This window comes from Macrobrachium rosenbergii, chromosome 55 (assembly GCF_040412425.1).
Source record: "Macrobrachium rosenbergii isolate ZJJX-2024 chromosome 55, ASM4041242v1, whole genome shotgun sequence".
NCBI classification, from domain to species: Eukaryota; Metazoa; Arthropoda; class Malacostraca; order Decapoda; family Palaemonidae; genus Macrobrachium; species Macrobrachium rosenbergii.
In genome coordinates this window covers 20598769-20626077 of record NC_089795.1, presented here as the reverse complement: position 1 = coordinate 20626077, position 27309 = coordinate 20598769, and the positions used below count along the sequence as shown (strand labels likewise).

General features: G+C 39.5%; 1 protein-coding gene across 16 annotated transcripts in view; it reads right to left on the bottom strand.

The window, feature by feature from the left end:
• The window catches only part of LOC136835678 (bromodomain testis-specific protein-like), a 194299-nt gene that overhangs the window by 146978 nt on the left and 20012 nt on the right, over window positions 1-27309 (bottom strand). The gene's annotated exons all lie outside the window — the stretch shown is intronic.

The window sequence follows — 27309 nt, the reverse complement described above, 5'->3', positions numbered from 1 at the left end:
TTTATCTTGTACATACATACATCCATACTTACTTGTACAGAAGTGGCACATCAACTTAACAGATGTGGGGAGGGGGCCACTTCCCCAACCAAAAAAGTAACAAAATCCATTATGTACCAAACACTAGCATATAGCCTACACAACACAGTACCCTGGGGCAACCTGCTTAGCTTAGAGTGTATATCAACTTCATAGACATTAATAACTTATTATAAATTGTATTTTGTGACTTTCATTCACTTAACAATATAAATTTTAAGAGAAGTATCTGCAAAATGAACTGCTTCTAAAAACAAACAATATACAGAGGACCGCCGCTATATCGCGGTTCAGCCTTCGTGTTTTCAGTTAGTCGTGGATTTTTCTGTGGAATGTAAATCCAAATAAATTGCGAAATATTCACTAGTTCACAGATTTTTTCATAGAGCAATATTTGCTAATTACTGCATTTTCATGTTATGTATTATGATAAAAAAATTATTTACTAATTTTCAAATACGGTATTATTAAAACATCAAAATGCACTTTTTTTAATGTATATTTAAATATTTAGGTACAGTACTTAACTCTCCTTGTGAATTCCCAATGTTTCCCCTATCTACTGTAAAGAGACAATGAGACGGCTTGAATACTGTAAGAGGAAATAGCTGCACCTGAATATAGGGGGAACTCTATTAGTTTTCACACACAGCTGCAAGCCATACATTTTTAAGAGTAATGTTACAAGATGATCTTGAATTTATATTAAAGTGTTTGAGGATGTTAGTCCAGTACAGCACATCTAAAATATTCACTAATTATTTTCATGTTATTTTTGTGACAAAAAAAAAAAAAAAAAAAAAAAAAAAAAAAAAAAAAAAATCAAATATTTATATCAATCAATGTCAACACAGCAAAATATCAATAAAATGTTATTTCACTTACAGAATCCAGTTTTACTGTATTATTATATTGATCTACAATATTATCATCGTAATATGCATAAAAAAATTGATTGTCCAGCCATTTGTAATATTTACGTTCTCAGATTCAGCTGATTGAGCCTACTACTGAAAGAATTAGGAAAATAATTTTTTAGTTGATAAAAGAAATGAATGTATTAATGGAATTATTTTTAATTATGTAAATAAAAGTAAAACGTGTATACAAAGGTAAACTAACATACTTCACAAAACAGCTGTTTCCTGATTTGTTTTACCGATGTAAACATACCTCTCTCTCTCTTTCTCTCTCTCTCAATATGAAACATATCCTTTAATGAAATATGAATTACTGTATCATATACATAAAAATACAAAACTAAAATTACAGGGAGTTCATGATGCGATGGAATGAGTGTGCATATGTACATACGTTACATTTTTTTTTTTTTTTTTTTTTGCTTTGCTTGATTTACAACACTTTTTTACTCCAAGTTCAGTTTTATTGTAAGTATGATTAACAGACACAACAGTACACAAAAGAATACTTATCACTGTTGATTGCATTTATAATTTGGTACTTTTTTCAATGCATATTTAAATATTTAGGTGCAGTACTTAACTCTACTTGTGAATTCCCAATGTTTTCCCTATCTACTGTAAAAAGAAAACAGGATGGCTTGAATACTGTATGAGAGTAAATGGCTGTGCCTGAATATAGGAGAAACTTGATTTGTTTTCACATGTAGCTGTAAGCCATATATTTTTAAAGGTAATGTTGTAAGATGACTTTGAAATGTTTTAGGATGATAGTTTTAGGTATATTTGGTGTAGGATGTTATTTTAAGGTGTATTTGGTATTTGAACTACTAAAATAGCCAGTTATAAGCATTTTAGTTTAAAGTATATTTGGTGTTTGAACTATTAAAATTGGCAGTTAAAAGCATTTTTAGAGAGGGGTACCAATTTAATGCGGATTTTCGCTTTCCACAGGTGGTTGTGGTCCCTAACCACCAGGGGTCGACTGTAGTACTGTACTGTACAGTTTAGCCTAACAAAAACATTGCCAACTGCAGTAGTTTTCACTACTTTGTGTGTTTGAACATAGCTAACAAAATACACCTCACTGTGCCCCTCCCTCTCTCTGGTACAATATCTGTGATAAATAAGATTTCTATCAATGCCATACAGAATTGTGCCAATATATGTGAGAGAGAGAGAAATACTGTTACACTTCATAAATATCGATAAAAATGAGAGAGAGAGAGAGAGAGAGAGATATACTGTGTTACACTTCATAAATATCGATATGAGAGAGAGAGAGAGAGCACTCTGTCAAGTCAGATTCATCGAATTTCACTGCTATGTAAACAGTGATATTTCAAACTTATATTTCAAACTTACAGGGTGTGAAGGCGGCACTGAAGCAAATACACTTCATTATCATACAAATCTCCCTGGAAATAAAAAGGCCTTCACTTCATTCCTCATTAGCTATCTCAGATACTGAACTATGATGGAACAAAAGAGAAAATGCTTTTCACATGGGGTTTTAAAGGTGGTCCCATCAAGACTCTTAGGACCACATCTTAATTTCATACCAACTTTCTCTTACGCTGATTAGCGTGTCTTACTTCAAATGATCTAAGGATTTTTTTAATATCCTTATCACTGGGGATATCATTGTTAAAAAGAGAAGCACAGATGTAAACATTGAACTGTAACCTAAGTCACTGAGGAAGCACAGAAATAAACATCGAACTGTATTGTAAGTCAGCAATAGCAACTTTCATCAAATACGGTACCTTAAAAACCAGAAAACTATAATGATGTTGACTAGAGAGGTAAGGAAGCAGGATATCCCCCTATACCAACACCAATTCTAGCAAAGGTAGTCTTGTTGTTGGTAGTTATTGTTAGTGTCTCTCTGGACTGAGTAGAGGTTTCTTAAGCAAGGTCTTAAAAACTCTCCAGTTCATAGGATATATATAGTAGAATCTCCAAATGGTTAGCTCAAGTACAAGTAGGGTTTGTGATACCTTAACCTGTGTGACTACTTGAGTAGAATCGAGGTTAATCTATCACTGGCGACATTAAGTCCAGTAACCCACTCTCTCTGTGACAACCATGGGGTTATGAAGGTTATTAGCACAATCCTAGAGTCCGAGAATTTAATTAGATGTTCCCTCCAAAATGCGAGAGACGGAAATCAAAGTATAGATTAGAACACCCTAAGGGACTGCATCCACTGCTCAAAGCTTGAGGGTCTTGACATGGATAGCAATATATCAGCTGTTTGTTCTGGCTTGTCACAAAAATGCTGATATTTGGCAAGCCCTACAGTTTCCAAAGTCCTGACATTCTTATGGGTGTAGCAACCATTTCACCCGTAAGATCTGAATCTTCCTGCTCATTTGTTCTGAAAAACACTGTCCTTGCCCAGTACAAGCTGTGGCATCATAAATATTCTCAGGGACTTTTGACGAACACAATTTCATGGTCAGCTGTCCTTCCCTGCTTCTTGGGAATGAGTGAGCCCTTATATTGCCTGAGAGGATTGCTACTGTCATCCCGGAGATTAAATCTTTATCTTGCACTCTTCCAACCAACCAACAGTTCTAGACAGCTTATATAAAGACCTACTCCCATCAATAACAAACAAAATGGCATACAGAGACTCCCAAGAAAGGTGGGCCATCCTACTTCCAATGTGCCAGAGTATGTCAGTTCTGGGTACCTCATGCTATAGAGGGATTTCTGTTCTTCCACCAATTTAGGAGCTTTGATAACAGACAGAATTTGGACCATGATGTCTGGGATGAAGACCTGTCACGCTCACTCTTAACAGAATAGAACTGGCTCATTCTCAATTTGGATGGGGGGATGAACTTTGTTTGTGAGGATGTGTCCTAAAAGATAAAAGTTTCTTGGCTGGCACGGCCTCTGAGGAAAGAAACTCTAGGAGAAGCATACAAGATGAGTCTGCTCGTTTCTCTGATGGAAAAGCATAAACACTGACTGTATCTTTGTTTCCAAATAGGTCTTACAGGGAGGGCTTAACCTTCGCTCATAAGATGACCACCGCCAAGCAAAATAGAGTGCAAGTGGCTGCCAACCTAGATAAATCTCTCATTTTGTCTTTACTGTATCACTTCTCTTTGCTGCCAAAATGTCTCACAGGTTGCCGAGGGAGCCGTTATAAAGGTTTGGGAGGGCCGCTGCAATGACTGAAGGCTGCCATCTTATGAAAGTTGTCCTAAGGCGACCCTGACCCCAGCTCAGAGTCGCCCCGTACAATTGCCTGCATTCCTTCTATGGCCTTTATTGCAAGTGGACATGATTTTCCCACTCCTCCTCCCAGGACCGCCATATCGTATCGAGAACGTTCATCAACTCGGGACCCCATCACTAAGGGATCGATCTTATGGAAACCTACAGTAGGCCTTAAGATGCTACTCGAGTAATTTGGTGGCCGGTTTTCCTCCATGTTCTATTTTCTTACCTTTGTCATGAAACCTCCCAAGTTTCCCTTGATAACCCACATGAAACTTTCGTTCCCTTTCTTGAATCTGTGCTACCCAGATGAATGGTGATGAATAGGATCTTTTGACGGGCTGGACTGTCACATTCCGCCCATGACGGTTTGAGCAATCTCTGGGCACCAGTCATATCATTTCATGAAGATAAAGATAGCTTGATGATTTTAGTTAGTGCCATAATTTACATTAATTCTATGGTTAATTCAACATATCTCTTGCAGGGGATGCCTGTACGTATGTAGGTAAGGCCATTTGTCAGTATCTTCTTTATTAGCGTCTTCGTAGCTCACAGCTGACCAGAATTTCATTATCTCTAAAACATTTGAATAATGGCCTATGTGCCCTAATCCCCCCATCTTCTGTAATCCAGTTGAATTATTATCCTGACTGTTGAGTAGTACAGTAAACCCCTCGTATTCGCAGGGGATGCGTACCGCAACCCCCAGCAAATAGCTAAAATCCACAAATACTTAAAACCCCTCTAAAAACACTTAGAACTGCCTACTTTAATAGTTTAAACACAAAAAAAAAAGAAAAAACTCTAAAAATGCTTATACCTGAGTATGTTTTAATAGTTTTATCACAAAAAGTGCATTTAGTCACGAAAATATGAAAATACAGTAATTAGTGAATATTTCTGTGAAAAATACCGAGAATGGGCAAACTTTCCGTGAATAATGGGTATATATGTTCCACAGAGAAATCAGCAAATAGGTGAGTCTGTGAATATGGGGGTTTGCTGTAATGCACATTAACATCTCATAATTTGATAAGTTTTACAAGTCATTTTATCTTTCTATTTATCTGACAACACCAAGGTGTACTTGTTGAAAACTTTTGTCATCTGGAAGTAGAGATCTTCACTTGGGCCAAAGTACAATACACAAAATGGCAACAGTTGTGAGGTTTACCCTATGGAGCAGTCTCTGAACACCAGTCTGTCAAGTGCTTTGGATGTAGCGAGACATGTCCTAGTTGACCTCTTTGCCATGAGCTTACAACTTTTAGTTTACAACAGTACTCTCCTCAGTCATATCCAACAGCCTCATGGAAGAGGTGTAACGATGCATTTTTGGATGGCCTTCCCTCCTCTCAGGCTGTCAGATACTAGTGAAATTGGAGTCGGTAACTGCAATGCTTATTCTGAAGTTTCTGTGGCCTTAGCAGAATCTCCCTGGGGACTGCCACTTTGGTAGAAGCTTTGAGCAGCCTCGCTTCCATTTGACCTTTCAAAACTAGGAATACCAAATAATTCACCCTTCCTTAAGAATCTAAGTTCGGATTTTATATTTGTACTAAAACTGCAGTGAAAATATCAAAATGGAAATCAGATATTAAATCCCAGAAAAATTCCAAAATTACAGCCCACAAGGTACATTAGGTTCTCATTCATGCAGACGGCCATGTACTCCTCCTCAACCAACCCAAACCATTTAGTGATCCCAGCCATAGCTGCATTCAAGACAAATACCTTCATATGCATGATATACACGTACTGGTGTACTTTGTATGAACTTTTGGTGATGAGTGTCACACAAGGTAACAAGACCATCAGCACATAACAGTGAGGTAGTACCATGTAAGTGTTACTATGGGTATTACGGTCTTACAGTGAAAAATAGGTGGGAATTCAGTGCAGATATGATGTGTGCTAGACCACATTCTCAACTTTGTATGCATGGAGGCAAAACCCAAGCTTCATCACTGTGCAGGGAAGAACAAGGCTTGCTGCAAGTCTGACTTGTGGCAGTTAACCTGCATTCACTGTGAATTACCTGCAAAGGAAATGAGTTTGCGAGGGATTCCATGTGTGTGGAGTGTGAGGGATGGCTTTCTCCACAATGGAAAATCTACAAAAAAAAAAAAAAAAAGGAAGCAGGTTACAGGGTCCAGAAAACCCATATTAAGCCCTTCTCCTTGACCCCCTCCTCAATCTCCTGTCCCCGGTGTTGGTTCCTGCAGGAGAAACATCAGAGAAACCTCTGTCAGCGGCAACAAAGAGGGACATAAGTATGTACACGGACAAAATTGTAGAGTGTCCCTTCAAATGGGAAAGGTTCAGAAAGCTTTGACAGACCAACAAGGTGGACCATATGATCAACAATGACCGCTCCCTCACCTTGTCCCTCCTCCTGCCACCAAGAGGATGAGTAAGATTTCCTCCAGTCCTCCCTTCCCCACCTCAGCAACAAACAAGTCTCAAGAGGTGGATCACTGAAGGCCTACAAAGAAGTCATACTCATTAGCCAGCTCCCTCCCTCAAAGTACCCAAGGGTGAATAGGGTGGAGAGAGAGAGAGAGGGAGGTAGAAGATTGCCTCGGGGAAGCCAGCAGAGATGTGAGCACTCACCATTGCAAGTGAGTCCTGTTAGTCATTCTTCCTCCTCCTCTTCAAGTGATTCACCCACTTCAAGTTTAAGCAGCTAAGAGGGCAAGCAGTTCAGAAGGTCCTCTTCTTCCAGAGGGAAGCAGGTGGAGTCATATGAAGAAGCACTCCAAGAGTTGTCGACGTCATGGAAAAAGGCATGACAGAACACCCAACCCAAGATGAAAGTCAAGAAAGCAGGGGAAACAAGAGATGACCCCCTACTGCTACAGGAACTCTCAGGAGAGACAAGAGGTTCCCACTTCCCATCAAAAGGTTCCACCATCAGAGCAGACAAGAGTCCCCCACTTCCCATTAGAAGGTTCCACTATCAGAGCACAGAGTTATCTCCTGCCAGGTCCTCTCCCCTCCACTTCCACGCCACCCATTCCTGTACTCCCTCCAGAATATCCAGCAGCATCAAAGGTGGCGAAAGGTTACAGCGATACCTCCAGTCAGGGAAGTGAGGGCTTTGGCAAAGCCCATCACAGCAGCATAGTTCATTTCAGCAGTGGGCGACAGAGCAAGGCAAGACTGAGAATCCTCACACCCAAGCAGCTAGAACGAGATGGTGATCCCAGAGGTGTAACAGGATTTTCAAGAGATCATAGCCTTAATCCAGCACATCAGCACATCCATAGCTTCAGAGAGGTGGCCTTTTCTCCAGCACCACCATCATTTTCATGGCTGGAACAGGTGGCAGCCTCTACTCAGGAGGTGTGACAAGCAGCAAAATTGCCCTGGTCCCAGTTTTCAAGAAATGTCCAAGCAGAGGTGAACATGTTGATCTCAGGTTTGCTGGCTCAATGGCTACGAGCAGTCCGAGAAACTGCTCTCCCCCTCTACTACCAAGAAGAACAATTACTACATAACAGAGGAAGCCTACAGATACCCTCTCTCCTAGATACGGCCTTCTGCAGGTTGGGAAGCAACATCCCGCTGGAGCTATTCAGGTAGCACAGCCTCTGGTTCAACCCCACATGGTTGGAGGAGATAAAGTGGTCCCCCAGACAGTTGGCCCATAATTAGAAGTATGATAGTCCAAGCAAGAAAGGCAATTACCTTCCTGACTTACCAGTTCAACCACATTTGGGTGAAAATGGTCCTGAGATGGAGGAAATTCTCCCCGTTACTGGCATTGTAACAGATCTCCCACAAAAGCTGACTGAATCTGTGCAACAGTCCCACCACTGACTCCCCATTCTCTTTTCCCCCCGCCTGAGAGAAGGTCATCAAGATTTGAAGGGAGGACTTAAGGGATGACCTTTTCCCCCCGGCAGGTTCATCAAAGGTGGGGTCAAGAAAGCAGGATCCCCTCATCGAGACCACTGACACAGGCAAGGCCAACAATTATCAACTCCCAAAGGGCCTCCCTGTGATCACAAAAACGTCAAGCAGGATAGGCAGCATCATTCCCAAAGAAAGGGGACAACAACAGATAGACATTTCGTTTTGCCCAACCCTTACAGGCTAAAAGGAGGGACAGAACTGGCAAAGCTATGGTGTGGAAGACTGGTGGTATCAGTCCTGAGGGGTGGATACAATCTCCCTTTCAAGGAAACAAACTCCCCCTCTCTCATTTCCATTGTACAAGAACCAGTTCAATCAAGGACAAGGCACTCCCAGCAGAGGTGTAAGCCATGTTGCAGAAGGGGCAATCGAGGTGTTGAAGTCAGAATCACCAGGCTTCTAGTCACCTCTTTCTGGTACAGAAGACATAAGGAGGGTGGAGGCCAGTAACAGATTGCTTGACACTGAACAGGTACATATGGCAGACTCCATCTACTTATTTCCTTGGCTGTCCTTCTGAGTCTGATGTCTGTGTGTCCCTCCCCTAAACCAGGAGTCCTTCAGGAGGTGGAAGAATTTCTAGGTGGAATGATTCCGAATACAGATTCTGGATTTATCCATGAAACAAACTTCGAGATTTGCGAGGCTACAGCCAGAGATGAATACAGCTGGATTCTTGAAGACTTCTTCAGGAAGCCGAGATAATCCAATGGGTGTTTATCCACGAGTTCTTCAGGAGCTAAAGACGGCTTCACAGTATACTGGAGTCAAGAAAACGTCTTCAAGAAGTGATTGTAATCCAATGGGAGGTTCTCCAGCTGAAGAAGGCTTCACATGATCCTGGAGTCTTTAAGACTTCAAGATGACGTTATAATCCAATGGGTGTTTCTCCAATTTGTTTCAGGAGCTGAAGATGACCTCAAAGGATCCTGCAGTAGTGAAGATGTCTTATAACTATAACTTCCTTGACCTTTAGAATTTTTATGAAGTGTTTACTTAACCTCATGTGGTAACTATGAACCACCTGCATTATGAGGATCTCAATAAATACTACTTGTGTTATATAACTTCAATAATAATTACATCAGAACTTCAACAAGAAACTAGCAAATGCGAGCGATAGCGAGCATCTGCTAGTTTACAATGGAAACAGCCTAGTCAATGTTAGCTTCTATAAGACAGGGAGACTACATTATCTCAACAGACTTCCAGGATGCCTAACTCAACATTCCCATGACCACAATTACTCAAGTTCCTGAAGTTCACCTGCCATCAGATGACCTAATAGTTCAAGGCCCTCACAAAACAGCTTTAACAGCATTCAAGGGAATATTCACATTAGTATTGATTTAGGACCACTCTCAGGAAACAAGACTAAGTACTTGCTTGGACTAGCTAAACCTTGCCTCGTCGGAGCTGCCAGAGAGGAACAAGAAGTTACTAGGCTTTCAGCTGGGGACAATGATCAACTGGGAAAACCAGACTGAGTACCAAAACAGGAGATACAGTGCCTAGGAATGTTACTGAATACAGTGGCCATCGGAACCCAGCAAGCACAGACCTCTTGAAACTAGCACATGAATTCATGACCAGCAAGCCAAAACCACATCTATGGCAAGTGATAACTGAACATATAACGTCCATTAAAAGTTGGTCCTGAGAGAAAGATACCAGATGTGATTCTAGTCACAAAGGTAACAGGTACTAATATGGAATGGCCCTTTCAATGAAAAGTCAAAACACCTTCAACAAGGATGTATGAGGGTCCTGGAAGAATCCAACTAGTACCAAGAAAATTAACCCTTTAACGCCGAAGCCCTATTTACAAAAACGTCTCCCGTATGCCGGCGGCGTTCGGCGAATTAGCGCCGAAGAGGAAAAAAAGTTTTTTTCAAAAAATCACAGCACGCTTAGTTTTCAAGATTAAGAGTTCATTTTTGGCTCATTTTTTTGTCATTGCCTGAAGTTTAGTATGCAACCATCAGAAATGAAAAAAAATATCATTATCCTATATAAATATTGGAATATATAACAGCGAAAAAAAAAAACTCGTATATAATTGTATACAAATCGCGCTGTAAGCAAAACGGTTAAAGCTAATGAGTTAATTTTTTTTAGTTGTACACTAAATTGCGATGATTTTGGTATATAACAAATTTTAAAACGATCAAAGCAACACACAGAAAATATTATCACAAAATGATGCATGAATTTGAACGCGGAGAAAAAATGTTTTTTTCAAAAATTCACCATAAATCGAAATATTGTGCTACAGACTTCCCGTTTGTTGAAAAATGAAGCTAATTGATTGAATATTACTAGACTGTAAGTGTTTTAGCTTACAATTGCAGTTTTCAACCATTTCGGTCGAGTTAAAGTTGACCAAAAGTCGAATTTTTTCTATTTATCGTGATTTATATGGAAATATTTCAAAACCGATAAAAGCTAAAACCATGAGTTATTTTTTGTTGTATTGTACATGAAATTGCACACATTTTCATATATAAAACTTTATGTAACGACTAATATAAAGCGGTGCAAATATTACGACAACGAGACGAAAGAATTTCTGAGATGTTCGGCCGAGTTACCGCTCAGACGCAAGGAAAATGTTTTTTTTTAAAAATTCACCATAAATCGAAATATTGTGATTGAGACTTCCAATTTATTGTAAAATGAAGTTAAACAATTGAATATTACTAGAATGTAGGAGTTTTAGCTTACAATTGCGTTTTTTTACTATTTCGGTCGAGTTAAAGTTGACCGAAGCTTGAAATTTTGGCAGTTATCGTGATTTATGTGAAAATATTTCAAAACTGATAAAAGCTACAACCATGAGCTATTTTCTGTTGTATTCTACATGAAATTGCACACATTTTCATATATAAAAGTTTATGTAACGACTAATGTAAAACGATGCAAACATTACGACAACATGACGAAAGAATTTCCGAGATGTTCGGCCGAGTTACCGCGTGCAGACGTAAGGAAAATTTTTTTTTTTTTTCAGAAATTCACCATAAATCGAAATATTGTGCTAGAGACTTCCAGTTTGTTGCAAAATGAAGGTACATGATTGAATATTACTAGAATGTAAGAGTTTTAGCTTATAATTGCGTTTTTTGACCATTTCGGTCGAGTTAAAGTTGACCGAAGCTTGAAATTTTGGCAGTTATCGTGATTTATATGAAAATATTTCAAAACTGTTAAAGCTACAACCATGAGTTATTTTCTGTTGTATTCTACATGAAATTGCACACATTTCCATATATAAAACTTTATGTAATGACTAATATAAAACAGTGCAAACATTACGACAACGTGATTTAAAGATTTCTGGCGCGGACGTAAGGAAAAAGTTTTTCAGAAATTACCATAAATCAAAATATTGTGCTAGAGACTTCCAATTGGTTGCAAAATGAAGGTAAATGATTGAATATTACTAGATCGTAAGAGTTTTAGCTTAAAATTGCGTTTTTTACCATTTCGTCGAAGTCAAAGTTGACCGAAGGTTGAAATTTTGGCAGTTATCGTGGTTTCTATGAAAATATTTCCAAACTGATAAAGCTACAACCATGGGTTGTATTTTGCTGTATTGTACATGAAATTGCGCACATTTTCATATATAAAACTTTATGTAACGGCTAATATAGAACAGTGCAAAAATTACGACAAAATGACGAATTTATGAAATTTTTCGGCTGAGTTATCGCCTGTGCGTAAGAAAAAGTTTTTTCAAAAAATTCACCATAAATCGAAATACTGTGCTAGAGACTTCCAATTTGTTGCAAAATGAAGGTACATGATTGAATATTACTAGAATGTAAGAGTTTTAGATTACAAAGTTGACCATTTTCGGTCGAAAGTCAAATTTGATCGAAGGTTGAAATTTTTGTAGTCGACATACGGATGCGTCCACTCGGCATTTCAACAGACAATTTTAGTTCGACGATGATGATACGTCCAATAGGCGTTTAAGGGTTAATAATATATATATATATATATATATATATATATATATATATATATATATATATATATATATATATTAATATATAGTTAACCTTAAACGACTGGATGTATCGTAAGTCAACTAAAATTGTCTGTCGGGTGACGAGCGGACGTACCGTACTTCATCTACAAAAAATTTCAACCTTCGGTCAGCTTTGACTTGACCGAAATGGTCGAAAATGCAATTATAAGCCAAAACTCTTACATTCTAGTAATATTCAATCATTTACCTTCATTTTGCAACAAATTGGAAGTCTCTAGCACAATATTTCGATTTATGGTGAATTTTTTAAAAAAACTTTTTCCTTACATTTGCGCGGTAACTTGGCCGAAAATTTCAGAAATTCTTTCGCCACTTTGTCGTAATTTTTGCTTCTATTAGCCTTTACATAAAGTTTTATATATGAAAATGCGCTATTTCATGTAGAATACAACAAAAAATAACTCATGGTTGTAGTTTTTATCAATTTTGAAATATTTTCATATAATTCACAATGTGCCAAAATTTCAACCTTCGGTCAAATCTGACTTGATCGAAATGGTCGAAAAATGCAATTGTATGCTAAAACTCTTACATTCTAGTAATATTCAATCACTTACCTTCATTTTGCAACAAACGAGAAGTCTCTAGCACAATATTTCGATTTATGGTGAATTTTTAAAAAAACTTTTTCCCTATGTCTGCGCTAACTCTGCTGAAAATCTTGTAAGAGCCTGACGCCGTCTCTTCCAAACACGTGTGTTCGTCGTCCATCAGAGTGGACAAGACAAGAGCATCTCGTTTTCTTTCTCTAAAGGAACGCGATTTCAACCATACAATATTTCCGTCTGTTTCTCCCTAACCATTGTTGTCTTGATGTATGTACAATCACCACTACTTGCATTGCCATGCAAGCATTCTAATCATGTACTCATAATGTTCCAACAAATCTTCTGTATCAAACTGTTTGTATGTTTCTGTTTGTGAAGACGCTATGTTTCTGTTTGTGAAGACGCTAAACGTCTTGCCACTCCTATGGACGACGAACACACGTGTTTGGAAGAGACGGCATCAGGCTCTTACAATCTCAGAAATTCTTTACTAGTCACTTTGTCGTAATTTTTGCAGTTTTATATTAGCCGTTACATAAAGTTTTATATATGAAAATGTGTGCAATTTCATGTAGAATACAACAAAAAATAACTCATGGTTGTAGTTTTTATCAATTTTGACATATTTTCATATAAATCACGATAAGTGCCAAAATTTTAACCTTCGGTCAACTTTGACTCGATTTAAAATGGTAAAAAAATGCAATTGTAAGCTAAAACTCTTACATTCTAATAATATTCAATCATTTACCTTCATTTTGCAACAAACGAGAAGTCTCTAGCACAATATTTTGATTTATGGTGAATTTTTGAAAAAAACTTTTTCCTTACGTCCGCACGCTAACTGCTGAAAATCTCAGAATTTCTTTAGTCACTTTGTCGTAATGTTTGCACCATTTTATATTAGCCGTTACATGAAGTTTTATATATGAAAATGTGTGCAATTTCACGTAGAATACAACAAAAAATAACTCATGGTTGTAGCTTTACCAGTTTTGAAATATTTCCATATAAATCACGATAAGTGCTGAAATTTCAACCTTTGGTCAACTTTGACTCGACTGAAATGGTCGAAAAATGCAATTGTAAGCTAAAACTCTTACATTCTAGTAATATTCAATCATTTACCTTCATTTTGCAACAAACGGGAAGTCTCTAGCACAATATTTCGATTTATAGTGAATTTTTGAAAAAAAAAAAAATTTTTTTTTTTTTACGCCTGCACGTTACTAATTCATGCATCATTTTGTGATATTTTCTCTGTGTTGCTTTGATCATTTTACAATTTGTCATATACCAAAATCATCGCAATTTAGTGTACAATACAACAACAAAAAAATATCTCATTAGCTTTAACCGTTTTGCTCACAGCACGATTTGTATACAATTATAAAAAAATTTTTCGAGCTGTCATATATTCCAATATTTATATATATGATGATATTTTTTTTTAAATTTCTGATGGTTGCATACTAAACTTCAGGCAATGAGAAAAAAAGGAGCCAAAAATGAACTCTTAATCTTAAAAACTAAGCGTGCTGTGATTTTTTAAAAAAAAAAATTTCTTTCTGCTTCGGCGCTAACTCCCAAACCCTGCCGGCATATGGCAGACACTTTTGTGAGTAGAGGCTCAGCATTTAAGGGTTAAAATATTTGGTAGTGAAATAAACAACAAATTTTGAAAGATAAAATGTATTCTTTCATTCCTCACATGGCATCGCAGTGCATTCATCATTTATCGTCTTGTGTCTCATAAAATTTCATAGCTTAAATGTCATGGATGGCAATGCTACCTAAAAAGTATAGGTAGGGCTATCGATCAATATGAAAATAACAAGCAAGCAATTAAGAGTATTAAAATATGCGGGGATTCACGCAGACTATAGCCTATCCCGGGCGACCAGCCAGCTCTTTACACATTCCTTACATCTAGAGGAATCTCTTGCTTTCGCTTGTTGTTATTTGGGGCCATACTTGAATGATGCTTGTATGTCAGATCTTGCACTCTAGTTCAATAAACGAGCCTAGGATTATGTAATGACTCGTCTATGGCTGTCCGAATAAAGAGGTAACTTCTCTACACGGGCGTGACCAGCTCCACTTGACAGTAGGCCTATGGTAGCGGATAGGGCCGCGATACGGAAAACAATTAAAATGAGTAATTATAGACTACATACATACGTAGATACATAGAAAAGTATGGTATATGAATGTAACTTTTTGTAAGGGGGCAAGGAGGCTCACAATATTACATACAAGCGTCATTCAAGTATGGCCCCAAATAACAACAAGCGAAAGCAAGAGATTCCTCTAGAAGTAAGGAATGTGTAAGGAGCTGGCTGGTTGCCCGGGATAGGTTGTAGTCTGCATGAATCCCCGCACATTTTAATATTCTTAATCGCTTGCTTGTTATTTTCATATATTGATTGATAGCCCTACCTATACTTTTTAGGTAGCATCGCCATCCATGACATTTAAACTACAAACTTTTCAGACACAAGACGATAAATGATGAATGCACTGCGATGCCATGTAAGGAATGAAAGAATACATTTATCTTTAAAAATTTCTTGTTTATTTCACTACCAAATATCTTAGCATTAAGTTTACTGAAGTAAATAATTCATATATCATTATAATCCTTCAACCACTGGCTTGACATGTTTGGTGATGAAATTGGGAAACGCTACTATTCTTTGGGTAAAACTGAGGTTTAATGAAAGTTATAACTTTTGAAAGAATGTTCCTCAGGTCTCGGAGCGGAGATGTTCACTCTTCGGAGCTTTGAGGGAATTCTGCACACCGCCCATTTTCCAGTGCTGTGACTGGCTGACCACTAGCCAATCAGGAGCGTCGTAAGGGACGGCGCTAGGCACCAAATGCACAGCTGATGTGAATGTACTATAGCAAAACTTTAAAAGGTGCCTCTGTCCTGGGGGCAGTACCAATATAAAAAAAACACCCAGAAACACTGTCACCTACCCATCCAATGAGAGTGGTGGGTGCTCCAGGTACTCTATACCTCCTGGCTCCTAAAAACTCTACATAGTAAACCCCCCGTATTCGCAGTCACAATATTTGCGAAAATTCGTCCATTCGCGGTATTTTTAACTGAGAAATATTCACTAATTACTGTATTTTCATATTTTCATGACTGAATGCACTTTTTGTAATGAAACTATAAAATCCTCAGGTATAAGCATTTTTAGAGGGCTTACTGTTTAAACTACAAAAATAGGCAGTTCTAAGTATTTTTAGAAGAGTTGTAAGTATTTGTGGATTTTCGCAATTCGTGGGGGGGGGGTTTTATACATATCCTCGTAAATACGAGGGGTTTACTGTTCCTCACTAGAGGGTGAAGAGATAGGAGAAAATCCTATGCGCTTCCTCCTGCCACACCAAGCCAGTCACTATCCTGTGGTACTAAACACTGGGAGCTCTATAGCTTGGGGGCCAGATTTGTGTCCGGCGCCAGCTAGCAGCTTGAGGATCAGGCGACAGACCATAGCTAATTGCCAGAGTCCTAGGGGGCGGAGGCTAGAAGCTTTCGGGGTGCTGAGCCTATGACTGGGACCAGACTTATATCGGTGCCAGGAGAGATAGTAACTCAGGTTCACTCCTTTAGATAATAAAATGCGGAGGACGATTTATACTTCCCGTAGGTGGATGCAGAATGGAAGTAAGGGACCTAAGTGCCTGAAAGCTAAAGGAGTAGAGGCTGCTCTGATGTCCTTAGCTTTCACTTGAAAGGAAGGCAAAACATTCTCCTAACCTGCAAGTGCCTTGGAAATAAAACTCTTCAGAATGAGGACAATGCGATCTAGTCAGAGGGCGAGCAAAGGATAAGTATGGCCCTCTTGATGATTCAGTCCTGCTCAGGTAATACCTGAGAGCTCCAATTAGACAGAGCTCATTCTTTCCCTTAGAGTTGTTGAGTGCTCCTGGGTGCTCAGAGCACGCGCTGGCATCAGGCAGTAGCTGGTGTCAGGTGAACTAGATGCCAGGCATGTTAAGAATTCCGGAGATGAACAGAGCTCCTGAAAGCCAAAGATGTCAGTTACGTTCCGAGGTAGAGAGAACGAATCCAGGTCTTGGATGGGACCTCGTTCTTGGCTAAAAATCCAAGGAAAAAACAAACCAACCACATCTGCTTCCTAACTTGGGCATGTAAAGGGCTTGAGAGCTCAGTACCTCTTCAAGGAAAGCGAGAGATTCTAGATCTTCTCAGAAACAAGGATGCAATCCACAGCAAGGTCAAATACGTCTTAGAAGACGAGATGTAGAGTCAAAGTCTGGAGGATAGAGCGAGACAGTGACTACTGAACCTTGTAATAGCCTCTGCCACACTTCTAGAAGACTCTTCGCAAGACAATCCTCTGGGCAGTCTGGAACCTGCCTGGGTAAGAGTGGACCACCATTGGTGGTATCTCTGAAGCTAGGTTGTCCAAGGAGATACGGATGGGGGAAGGATCTTGGAGAGTACACCAGCAAACGCAGCAGGTTTGGGAACCATATACATGGGTCAGAACGGGGATAAGAGTGTCATGTAGCAAGAAAAAGAGCCTAAGATAGTTTAGCGCTTCCTTGACTATGCTGAAGGGCAGAGGGCGAGGAGGCCCAAGAAAGGCCAGCTACAGCATTGTGCCTGTTGCCCATGCTATAAGACTGGGACTGGAGTAAAGGCGAAGGTTTGTTGAGGTGGCAAACAGGTCCAAGGTTGGCTTGCCCCATAAAATCAGATCCCAGCAACCCAGGGGATTGAAAATCCACTGATGGGAAGGACATGCTTCTGACGGCCCGGTACATCCTTCGAAACTAAGTTCCCAAAATAAAAACAAGAGACTAGAAGACTTGATTAATCTGTCAACAGAGGGAGAACTCTGCTGTTTGGTCCAGAGGGAACGCTGATAGACTACCATAGTTTAGAAGGTAGCTAGGGTAGAGCAGTACTGAGGCTGTAAGAGAATTGCTTTAATTCTCTAATGCAGAAGTGGAGGTTCCATTCTTCTTGGGAACCAAGTCCCAGAAAACTTCCCAGTTCCTCAAGCAGGCTCCCCTAACCTAGATCTAAGGGGCTGAGAAGAATACTAGAACTCGGTTCAGCAGAAGGGACCCCTTTCCACAATATCACGTTCGAACACCCACTACTGAAAGTCCAACTAAAAACCTGGGCTAAGAGAAAACACGGAGGTGTCCAACTTATTTCCCTGTCCCAATAAGACTGTTGTCAGGAACCTTCAAGCCCCTTTCTTCAAAGGTAATAAAAAAGTCAGTTGATATGTAAAGACTGCGGTTATGCCCAGAAAAAGGTAAGTCAAATGCAGGAAGGGCAAGGACTCAGGAGAGGTCCTGAAGTGTCACAGGGAGTCTGAAGTACAGAAACTGAGTGGATAGCCCTGTCCCAAAAGACAGAACAAAAAACTCTCTGGGGTCCGGACAGGGGTAGGAAGAAAGCTTCCTGCATATCCATGCTCCCATCCAAACAACAGAGACCGCCTTCTAGAGATTACAGACACAAGAGTGGAAATTCTAAAAACTCAAGCTGTCCATGTCTGCACATAACAGGACAGAGAAACAATACGAGGCAATGACTCCTGGTAAATACTTGGGAGTGTCTGTCTTAGCCAGAGCTCCTGCTTGGAAAAGAATTGGCACCTGGCAAACGAGGACTGGCACCAGCACTAGACTGGCGCTCAAAAAAACCAAGTGTGTTTCTCAGGCAAAAAAAGCTGGCGCCGAGAACTAAAAAGGGCTGAGCCGCTGACACTGGACACTCAGGCACTAGTTGCTCAGTGATCGGTGTAACAGGCCCAAAAAATCACTAAGCTGGTGCTGAATGGTCTCCAACAAAGGAACATAGGTATGGACGAAACCAATGTAGCAAACAGAAGAGGTGGTGCCTGTCGTCCTGAGTATCTTGTTTGATGTTTGACAGCTGGTGCCAAATGGACAGTTGGACGAGCGGACATAGGAGGATGCGCAAATCTGGGCACTTGGCCACTGTGCACTCGAACACTGGGTACTTGGAGTCCAGTGTTCACTTGGACATTAACTTGTGTTAACAGAACTTTGGCGCTCGGAACTGACATTGTCCAGATTGGAAGAGCATTGGCATCAATTACTGGCGCACCACAACTGGGAGACATGACTCTTCAATGGCCGAGATAAACCCGAAAAGTGCCGTCGGTGCCACTAGTCTACACTGGGATCCGCAACTATCCACACTGGGATCGCAAAAATTAGAGGCAAGGAAAGCACATCCCTACAGATACCTTTTCAATGGCTGTCCATTGACACCTGAGGACAACAAGCTCAACTGAAGGGCAACTATCCAGGGGCAAACGCCCTCGGACTCCCGTGGACTTCAGTATGCCTCCTCCCTGGTGCATGGGAGTCTGACAAGGACCGGGTCTAAGAGATCTGAGGGGCTGGATAGTCATCGCCTTCACTACACACCCAGTAAGACACCTTTCCAGTGGCTGTCTGTCGATACCTGCGACCGGCAACAGATTCAACTGAGGGGGTGCCTACCCATATGTAAACCCCACCAACATCCCTTGGACTTCCAGTATGCCTCCTCCCTGGTGCATGGGAGTCTGACAGTGTCCTTTGTCTAGGAGTGCCAGTGGGAAGAGTAGGCACCTCCTCCACTGCACTACACTTCACTATCACAAGGTTAACACAAGGTTCACATCTGTTAACCAAGACACAAGATTGGCAAAAGTACGGAAAGGAAGCAAGGGAGCCAGGCGCAGGAGCAAGTGGACAAAGAAGGCTAGTAAAAGGAGAGAATTGGCGCCAGGTGGTCCGCTGGTGCCAAGCACGAGTGTGTGCAGCTCGGGAGCTGTGGGCACTTCTGGGCACTCGTAGCGTGAGCTGGAGCCAGGATGAAATCTCTGTATCGTACCTTTCTCTCCTTACTACTTTCTGCCCTAACACTTTCAGTTCTTCTGCATGGGAAGGTGTGAAGATTGTTAAAATATTATTTACCAGCAGCTTACAAGAAGCATAGGTCAGGTAAATATATAATTGTAAAAGTTACAGGCTAATGAAATGATATGACACCCAAGAATTACTTTCTAGGCAATTATCAGCGGCTTGCGCATTGCCTAATGCCTGGTAAGCAAATCATAAATTGCAAAAATTAAGACCCTTAAAAAGGCGTAACATACAATTTACTTCCACGATGGAATGTCGTAACATCCAAGAATTACAAAACTATTATCGGCGGCTTGCCAGCGGCCCAATGTTCGGTAAACGAATCATAATTTGTAAACATGGCCTAATGAAAAGGTGTAACATACAATAATTTTTCTACAATGGAATGTAACATCTGAGAATTACTTTAAGGAAAGTTATTAGCGGCCTAATGCTCAGTAAACAAACTTAATTGTACGTTATGGCCTTAATGAAAATGTATAACATACAACAATTTACTGTTTATAATGGAGTGTCGTAACACCTGCGAATTACTTTCAAGGCAAAACTATTAGCAGTGGCTCGCCAGTAGCCTGACCAGTAATCAAACCATAAATGCAAATGGCAGCGTTTACCAGTGATTGTAGATGACTGAATCATGAAGGCTACTATATACACATTCCAAAGGTTGATTCAGGTATTCTCTAATGAAATCCGGTAATATAACCGGAAAAATAACGAAAAAGCTGCTGCCAGACCGGCTGTTGACACCACAAACAGCCGGAAACAAACGATGATTGTCTGCCAAGTTGTTCCCACGAGGGGGCGGGCTGATCACCTACACAAACTATCGAAGTGCTACCCGCGAAATTTTGAATCTAAGCTGCCGTTCATAGTGGAAACTATAGCTATGTAATTACTTGGCAAGCCACTTATATAAAAACTTGTTTTAAAAAGAAACAAACCAAATACTGTCCACCAACATGAACTGTTCAAAATATGTCATCTCTAAAACCGTGATAAGAGAATATTACCTCACACCGTGCTGGTAACCAGGGTGCAAACTTCTTTATACTGTAGTATGCATTTGCTTCAGAGAAAAGCAATCAATCACATACATTTCAATACTATTCTGTCCTATCACAGCACCACTGATTTAACTGAACCTTGTACGTATCCATACTGTAAGACCGCAAATTTTCGAATGCAACTACTAAAACCATTTTAGTAAGTATATTGCATTTTTTAATGCACCCCACATATCATCTAATGCAAAAATAACCAAGTACAAGGTTATATCAATTCCAAACCAATGCACAAAGATTTTCTATTTTTATTTAATTAAAATTTTCTATTTTTGTTACAAAAAAAATCAGGATATTATTATTTTGAGAAAAAGATTTTTTTAGAATTAAAATTAACTTCTACCAAAGGAAACTTGTAAAGAAACTGTAGTTCTTCCTAACATCAGCTCTTGCAACCTGTAATGGCACGAGACATTCTGGGAGGAGGAATGGAAGGGGGACAAAATGAAGACTTCTGTGGGCAGCCATCCTGGTTCTCCTGGAGGGATAATACCAATTTAGTTGATCAAGAGGTTAACCCTCCCATAAATAACCCTCGCTCATAAAATGGCTGCCCCCTTGCAAAAGTGCAAATGGCTGCCCACATAACATAATCCTCTCATTTTGTCCCGCCTGTATCACTCCTCCTCTGAATGCCAATGTCTTGATGGGCTTACACCTGCCGGAGGGGGCTCTTGGTGGAAGAACTACCCGACAGCAGCCAGATGGGGCCCTAAGGCAATCCAGCCTTCCAGCTGCCACTTGCCCTCTTCTTGCTCTCAGTTATGTTTTGGCTGGCTTTGTGAGCAGATGTACATTTCCCCGCTCACACGTTCTCACAGGACCGCCACCATCTTGGCTCCACTAGATCATTTCCTTGGACTAAGTTACAGTGCTATCCATGAACAGTGGTATTCTGGCCTGTTTTTCCTCCTACTGAAGTAATTCTCGACTTCTGTTAACAAAACTCCTCCAAGTAACTCCTGTGATCCACCATGTTAATTCTCTCTCCATTCACCTCTGTTGCCTCTCTTTTCCCTAGCTGACCCTTTTTCAAGCCACTGCCACCCATCGTTTGCAAGCTTAGTTGATTCAGATTAGGAACATTGCCAATAGTGTGTCTTTAGACTAGCTGTGTCATCTTTGTGCCGCCCAATTGGTTAGAGCAATCTTTAAGCATTCGGGTGTGAGGTTGTAGCAAGTTAAGAGTTATTTCAATATTTCAGGCTAAGCCTATAGTTAATTTGACACCTCTTTCTTTCAGAGGGATGCCTTCATAGTTAAGTGACATAGGACAATCTCAGCTCTCCCTTTCATTCTTCGCCTGGACCCATCCACTTGTGAATGGACAAAGGAATTTCATCTTCTGCAGCACCATTAATTACTTGTCTTTATTATCTCTTATTATTCATGTGTGCCCATGGTGGTGATAAATTTGTAAACTACTGTTAATTGTTAAGTAAATGTAATTCAACATTAACCAAATACAATTAAGCCTTGCAGTAACTTTGTCTAAAAGGAGTACCTAAGGTTAGTATTCATTTTCTTTCCATTTTCTCTCAATTTGTTTTGTTTACTGTCAGTAATGCATTCAATTGCCAAGGCCTTGGCTGACAAGTAACAGTTAAAATAAAAAAACATTATACAGTGAACCGCCCGTATTCATGGGCGATGCGTACCACACACCCCAGCGAATAGCTAAAATCCGCGAATAATCAAAACCCCTCTAAAAACACTTAGAACTGCCCATTTTGATAGTTTAAACACAAGAAAAACCCTATAAAAATGCTTATACCTGAGTATTTTAATAGTTTTATCACAAAAAGTGCATTTATTCATGAAAATTATATGAAAATACAGTAATTAGTGAATATTTCTCAGTGAAAATGCCGCGAATGGGCAAATTTTCCATAATAGCTAGATATGTTCCACAGAAAACCTGGCCAATGCATGAGTTGCAAATCATGAGAACGCGAATACGGGGTGTTTACTGTACAATTTTCCATTCTATTTTCACTGAAATACTATCAGGAAAACACATATTCCTCAGACATCAGCCTCAAAAATTTTTCCTAAGTATGTTTTGTTAAAAAGAAAACAATGGAATGTGCATCACAACCATAGCCTCTGCAACCCCTGCCACTCCCCCTCCTTTCCCAACAAGAGTATTGGCAGCTCAACAGTCCTACAACTGCAGTAAGTAGTAATAATTATGTAAAGTTAAAAAGTTGAAAAGTGGATATAGCTGGGGGCCTTTAGTAATGCCTACAGTGCATCACTAAGATGAAATGATGGTATACCCCCAACAGAGGTTAATCCTTAGTGGACGGACTGAGCTTGAGTGTGAAGTAAAACAGGTTTGTGGAGGTGGACGGATTGCGCTCCAGTGTGAAGCAGAATTACGCACCAATGTTATGGTAATAATAATTCGAAACAAAAGTGCCAATACTTCTACATGCTATAAATTCACTAATGGCAACTTTTATACAGACGTGAGAGCTAGGCCAGTATCAGTAATGCTTGTGACTTCAAGGGGGAAGGTACTGCCATCTCTCTCTCACGAGTGTTTTTGTAAATCTGCTTGTAGATATATGAAGGGGTTGCTGTTGTTTTTTGTTTTTGTCTTTCACGATAGTATGTCGATTGTAAATGTAATCTTACATAGAAAATTGCAAAGAAATATTAGAAAAAACATGTAAAAGTAAAAAAAAATGTTACTGAATCTTCCTTCTCGTAAACTTACATGAATATTTTACAACAAATATGCAAAAAATTTGTTACTGCTTTTATTTCTTATCTGTTTTGATACTGTGTGAGCAGTAATGATAATTTTACAAAATCCTGAAAACTTATTTATTAGAAAAACATATATAAGTTGGTAAAATTCTGTCGTCTTGTAAATGATTACAAGGGGTTGTAAATAGTCATTTTCAACTTTCGTGGAAGGTAGGGGAAAATTTTTAAAGAATTTTTTTATTTATACAGTGTGAATGTACGTGTCATTCTCTTTCCATTGATGTGATTTTTTTTTATTTTGCCGACCTCAAAGTTTCCCCGGTCTGGGGTGCTGCACATTGATAAATTATGCCATCCCTTAAGGGTTAAAAGAGGACTCAGTGAATGCATGAATCAGTTGATGCCAAAGCATACCAATCATTATCCTTCTTTCAACAGTTTAAAGCAGTCTTATAAAAACTCCATTCCCTGTTCATCCTACTGCTACTTGATGTCTCTTCAGACACATTAATGATCATTGATGGTTGACTATAACTAATATACGATCTTCGCACCAATTGTGTACCAAGGTAACAGAGTTGCCAGACATAGGACCAAATAATGTATTTTACCCCTAATTATAACTTATGCAACCCTTCTTTTTTTTTTTATTTATTAAAAAACAAGGTCTTTTCATATTACACCCTTTAAGCATGGGGACACCAGAAGGCCGCAAAGCAGAAATAGTCCCATATACCACTTACTATTAAAATGCCCTCTGGGCAGATTTCATTTTTTTTATTTCATGTCCTGTGAAATTACATGAAAATCAACAATGTGTGACCCCTTAACTATGTTGCTTTATTTCCATGGACAGGGAAATCCGTTTCATTGGACTCTTACTAGTGAATATTACAGAAACTTCCAATGTACATGCGTTTCGCTGCTTACCTATGTTTCAATTTCTACTCTGGTACAGCTTTCTACAGTAATTACCATTTTCCCAGAACCGTCTTGTGCCACTGACAGTGTTTGCATTGTAATTCACTTTTACTTCATTTTACAGTTTCTGTCTGCTATGAAGTAAAACCTGACAGTGATATTACTGCAATGATTTGGTTGTTGGCATAAGACACCAATTCCCTCAGGAAATGTAAGTACTGTACTTTTAACTAATACCTTCAACCACTTAAATTTATCTTCTTGTTCAGTAACACAAACTTGGTTGATTTACTAGGCCAGGCCATTATTGCATTACTTCATTGTGTTGGTACTGGTAATTTCTTGTTACTAAAATTTCATAAAACAACAAACTTTTCCAAGTAAATGCCAGTTCATTATTATACGAATTTCTTATTTTGTGCATTAACCCGTTCTATTCACTGACCAGGTACTTATGACTTATGTCCTTCAAGCGATTTTGTCAAGTTCATCATTATGGACACCACTTTCAATATTGAGTTGTATTTCTTCCACGTAACTTGCCAGGGTCAAAAGTGTTGTTCAAAGCAAACTTGAGACATGGCACTAATTGCCGCATGATCATTGGTACTGATAGTTTCTCTATCACATCTTCAAATACCTTGTTTTACAGGATTCCTTCAGGATCTTTTCACCTGCTGTCCTCTGTTAAATAAAAGGTATCATCTGATGAGCAGTTTCTATAAAAATGCCTCTACTTTTGCCAAATTCTGGTACACATTAACCAGTTGAATATAAAAATGCAACCAGGTGAATATGGCTCACAATAGGAACGCTCTACCAGTCTGCTCATCCCAGGCTGAAGCCTTCTTTTGCTGCTTGTCTTCACTCTAAACACTCCTACCTTCTGTCCTGCCTCCTCTAGTGACAGGAGGAATCCATGCCTGGTCTTGCTGGGTTGGCCTTTGCTTCTCTAGCCATCAAGTCAACAAGACATGACACCTACAGTATGCCTTCAAGTAGGATTTTTCGGTGATGCAGTCACATTTATGGCCTTCAATTGGATCTACAATCAGCAAGTTATGCCTATCACCAAAATTAGCTTCTTGAATCCCATGATTGGCAGTCAACCAAACATCCAGCAAAACAAACCAACTTTTAAATGTGAAGCAAAGAGCTACACAAACAAAATTGCCACTTCCGATGCTTAAAGACATCCCAACCCATGGGGATAGCAGTTGCTGTTCTCCCTCTCCCACACTTCTTTCAACCATGACTGTGCCTGCTGAGGTTCATCGTCCTCATCACCGTACAGTATTTTGAAGTTACAGTCTAAATGTTCCTCTTCCTCAAAGCTACAAATGAGAGACCCATACTGAATCTTAAGGGAAAAGGGGCTTGCAGTTAAAAGTGCCTAGACATCTGCCACTTAAGAACTTGTGTAAAAACAGGATCATTTAGGGAGTAACAGTTGGAAACAAGGAAATGTTCCCGAGTTAGCATGTTTGATCATTGTCGGCGTATATTAAGAGGAAAAAATATTTAAACTATTCTCCACATCTGAGCAGCTGCAACGCACTGACAAGAATTACATCATTACTTTGGTATACTTCTCAAATATCATGCCTCCTTTGGCCAACCATAAAAGGAACAGATTGCTGTCCTCATCCATTTGTCTTCAACTCCCCTTACCGGAAACAAACAAAGCAACAAACTGGGACTCTATAAACACGTCCCCTAAAAGTTGACAGCATAACATAGTGCTTCCAATAGACCCAGGACACCAAACACCCCCTCAAAAAAAGGCAAGGTTTGAAATACCAAGGACAGTGTTTAGGTGGTGGGTTCACATAAAGTGACTGCTGTAAATCTAGGAGTCTTACAAGCTAGAACTTGGAGGAGCTTCAGAGGCAGAAATAAGACCAGACAAGAGGCTTTTTCCAATGGTGATATGTATTGCAGCCTTCTTAAGACATCAACCTTTAAAAAGAAATGAAAGAGTACAGGTTACAACTGTCCCTTGCGAGCCTCACATCTGTTGCTTCTTTAAGCGCCTGCAGAAATTTTACAAAATTTAAGGTGGCTCTTTGCATGCCCATCACCTGTCAAGTGCTACAGAAAACAGGATGCCCTAGCATCAATTCTCCAACAGAAGTAAACTTGTTGGGAGACGAACTGATGTCTTGGACTGTACAAGCTGCTGCCTTAATATGGGCAGTATATCCAACTCTTAAGCTTCTAGAACCAAGACACCTTCAAGGCAATGCTCTAAACTTGAAACCAAGACACTCAGAACCAAAATCAGTTCTACCTAACATTTCATTTCCAAGGCAGGAGACCACACTGGCACTTCCAAGCAGATAAAGGAAGGTTCTGAACAACGGACTTTCACCAAGAGAATTAGACAATGGCTCGTCCACTAATTTTGTTATCCTCCAATGGGGTCTACTCTCCAGAGACTGGAAGAAATTCAGAATATATCGGAGACACTGACTGACGTACTGCAATTAACCATCCACCACAAAGTACAGTAATAGATATGCAGTTAATTCTTACAGTCGTTATCGTCTGTAAAATACAATACTTAAAGAGTTTTCAGGATATTTTATGCTCGTGACCAAATTCTGGTCTTTCTATACTTGTTACAAAGTAGGCTGAAGTAAGTCTCACTTCTTGTTTTCTTATTTAGCTCTGCTACTGTTATCTTAATTGTTTCTTTGATATTTTGATATCATAGTCTATACATAATTTTACTCTATGTAGGCTAATTTCCTGCCTGGAGCCCTTGGGCTTATAGCATTCTGCTTTTTGATTATGGTTGCAGCTTGGATGACGATGACAATGATAAAATAATAGTAATAATATAACACAGTAGATTAAGGACTCGAAAGAAATTCTGAACCTTACAGAGAAAGGCAGGGGTCAATAATATGAGAAAATAACCTAACAGTTAAATATGACAAATTCTTGGGCAA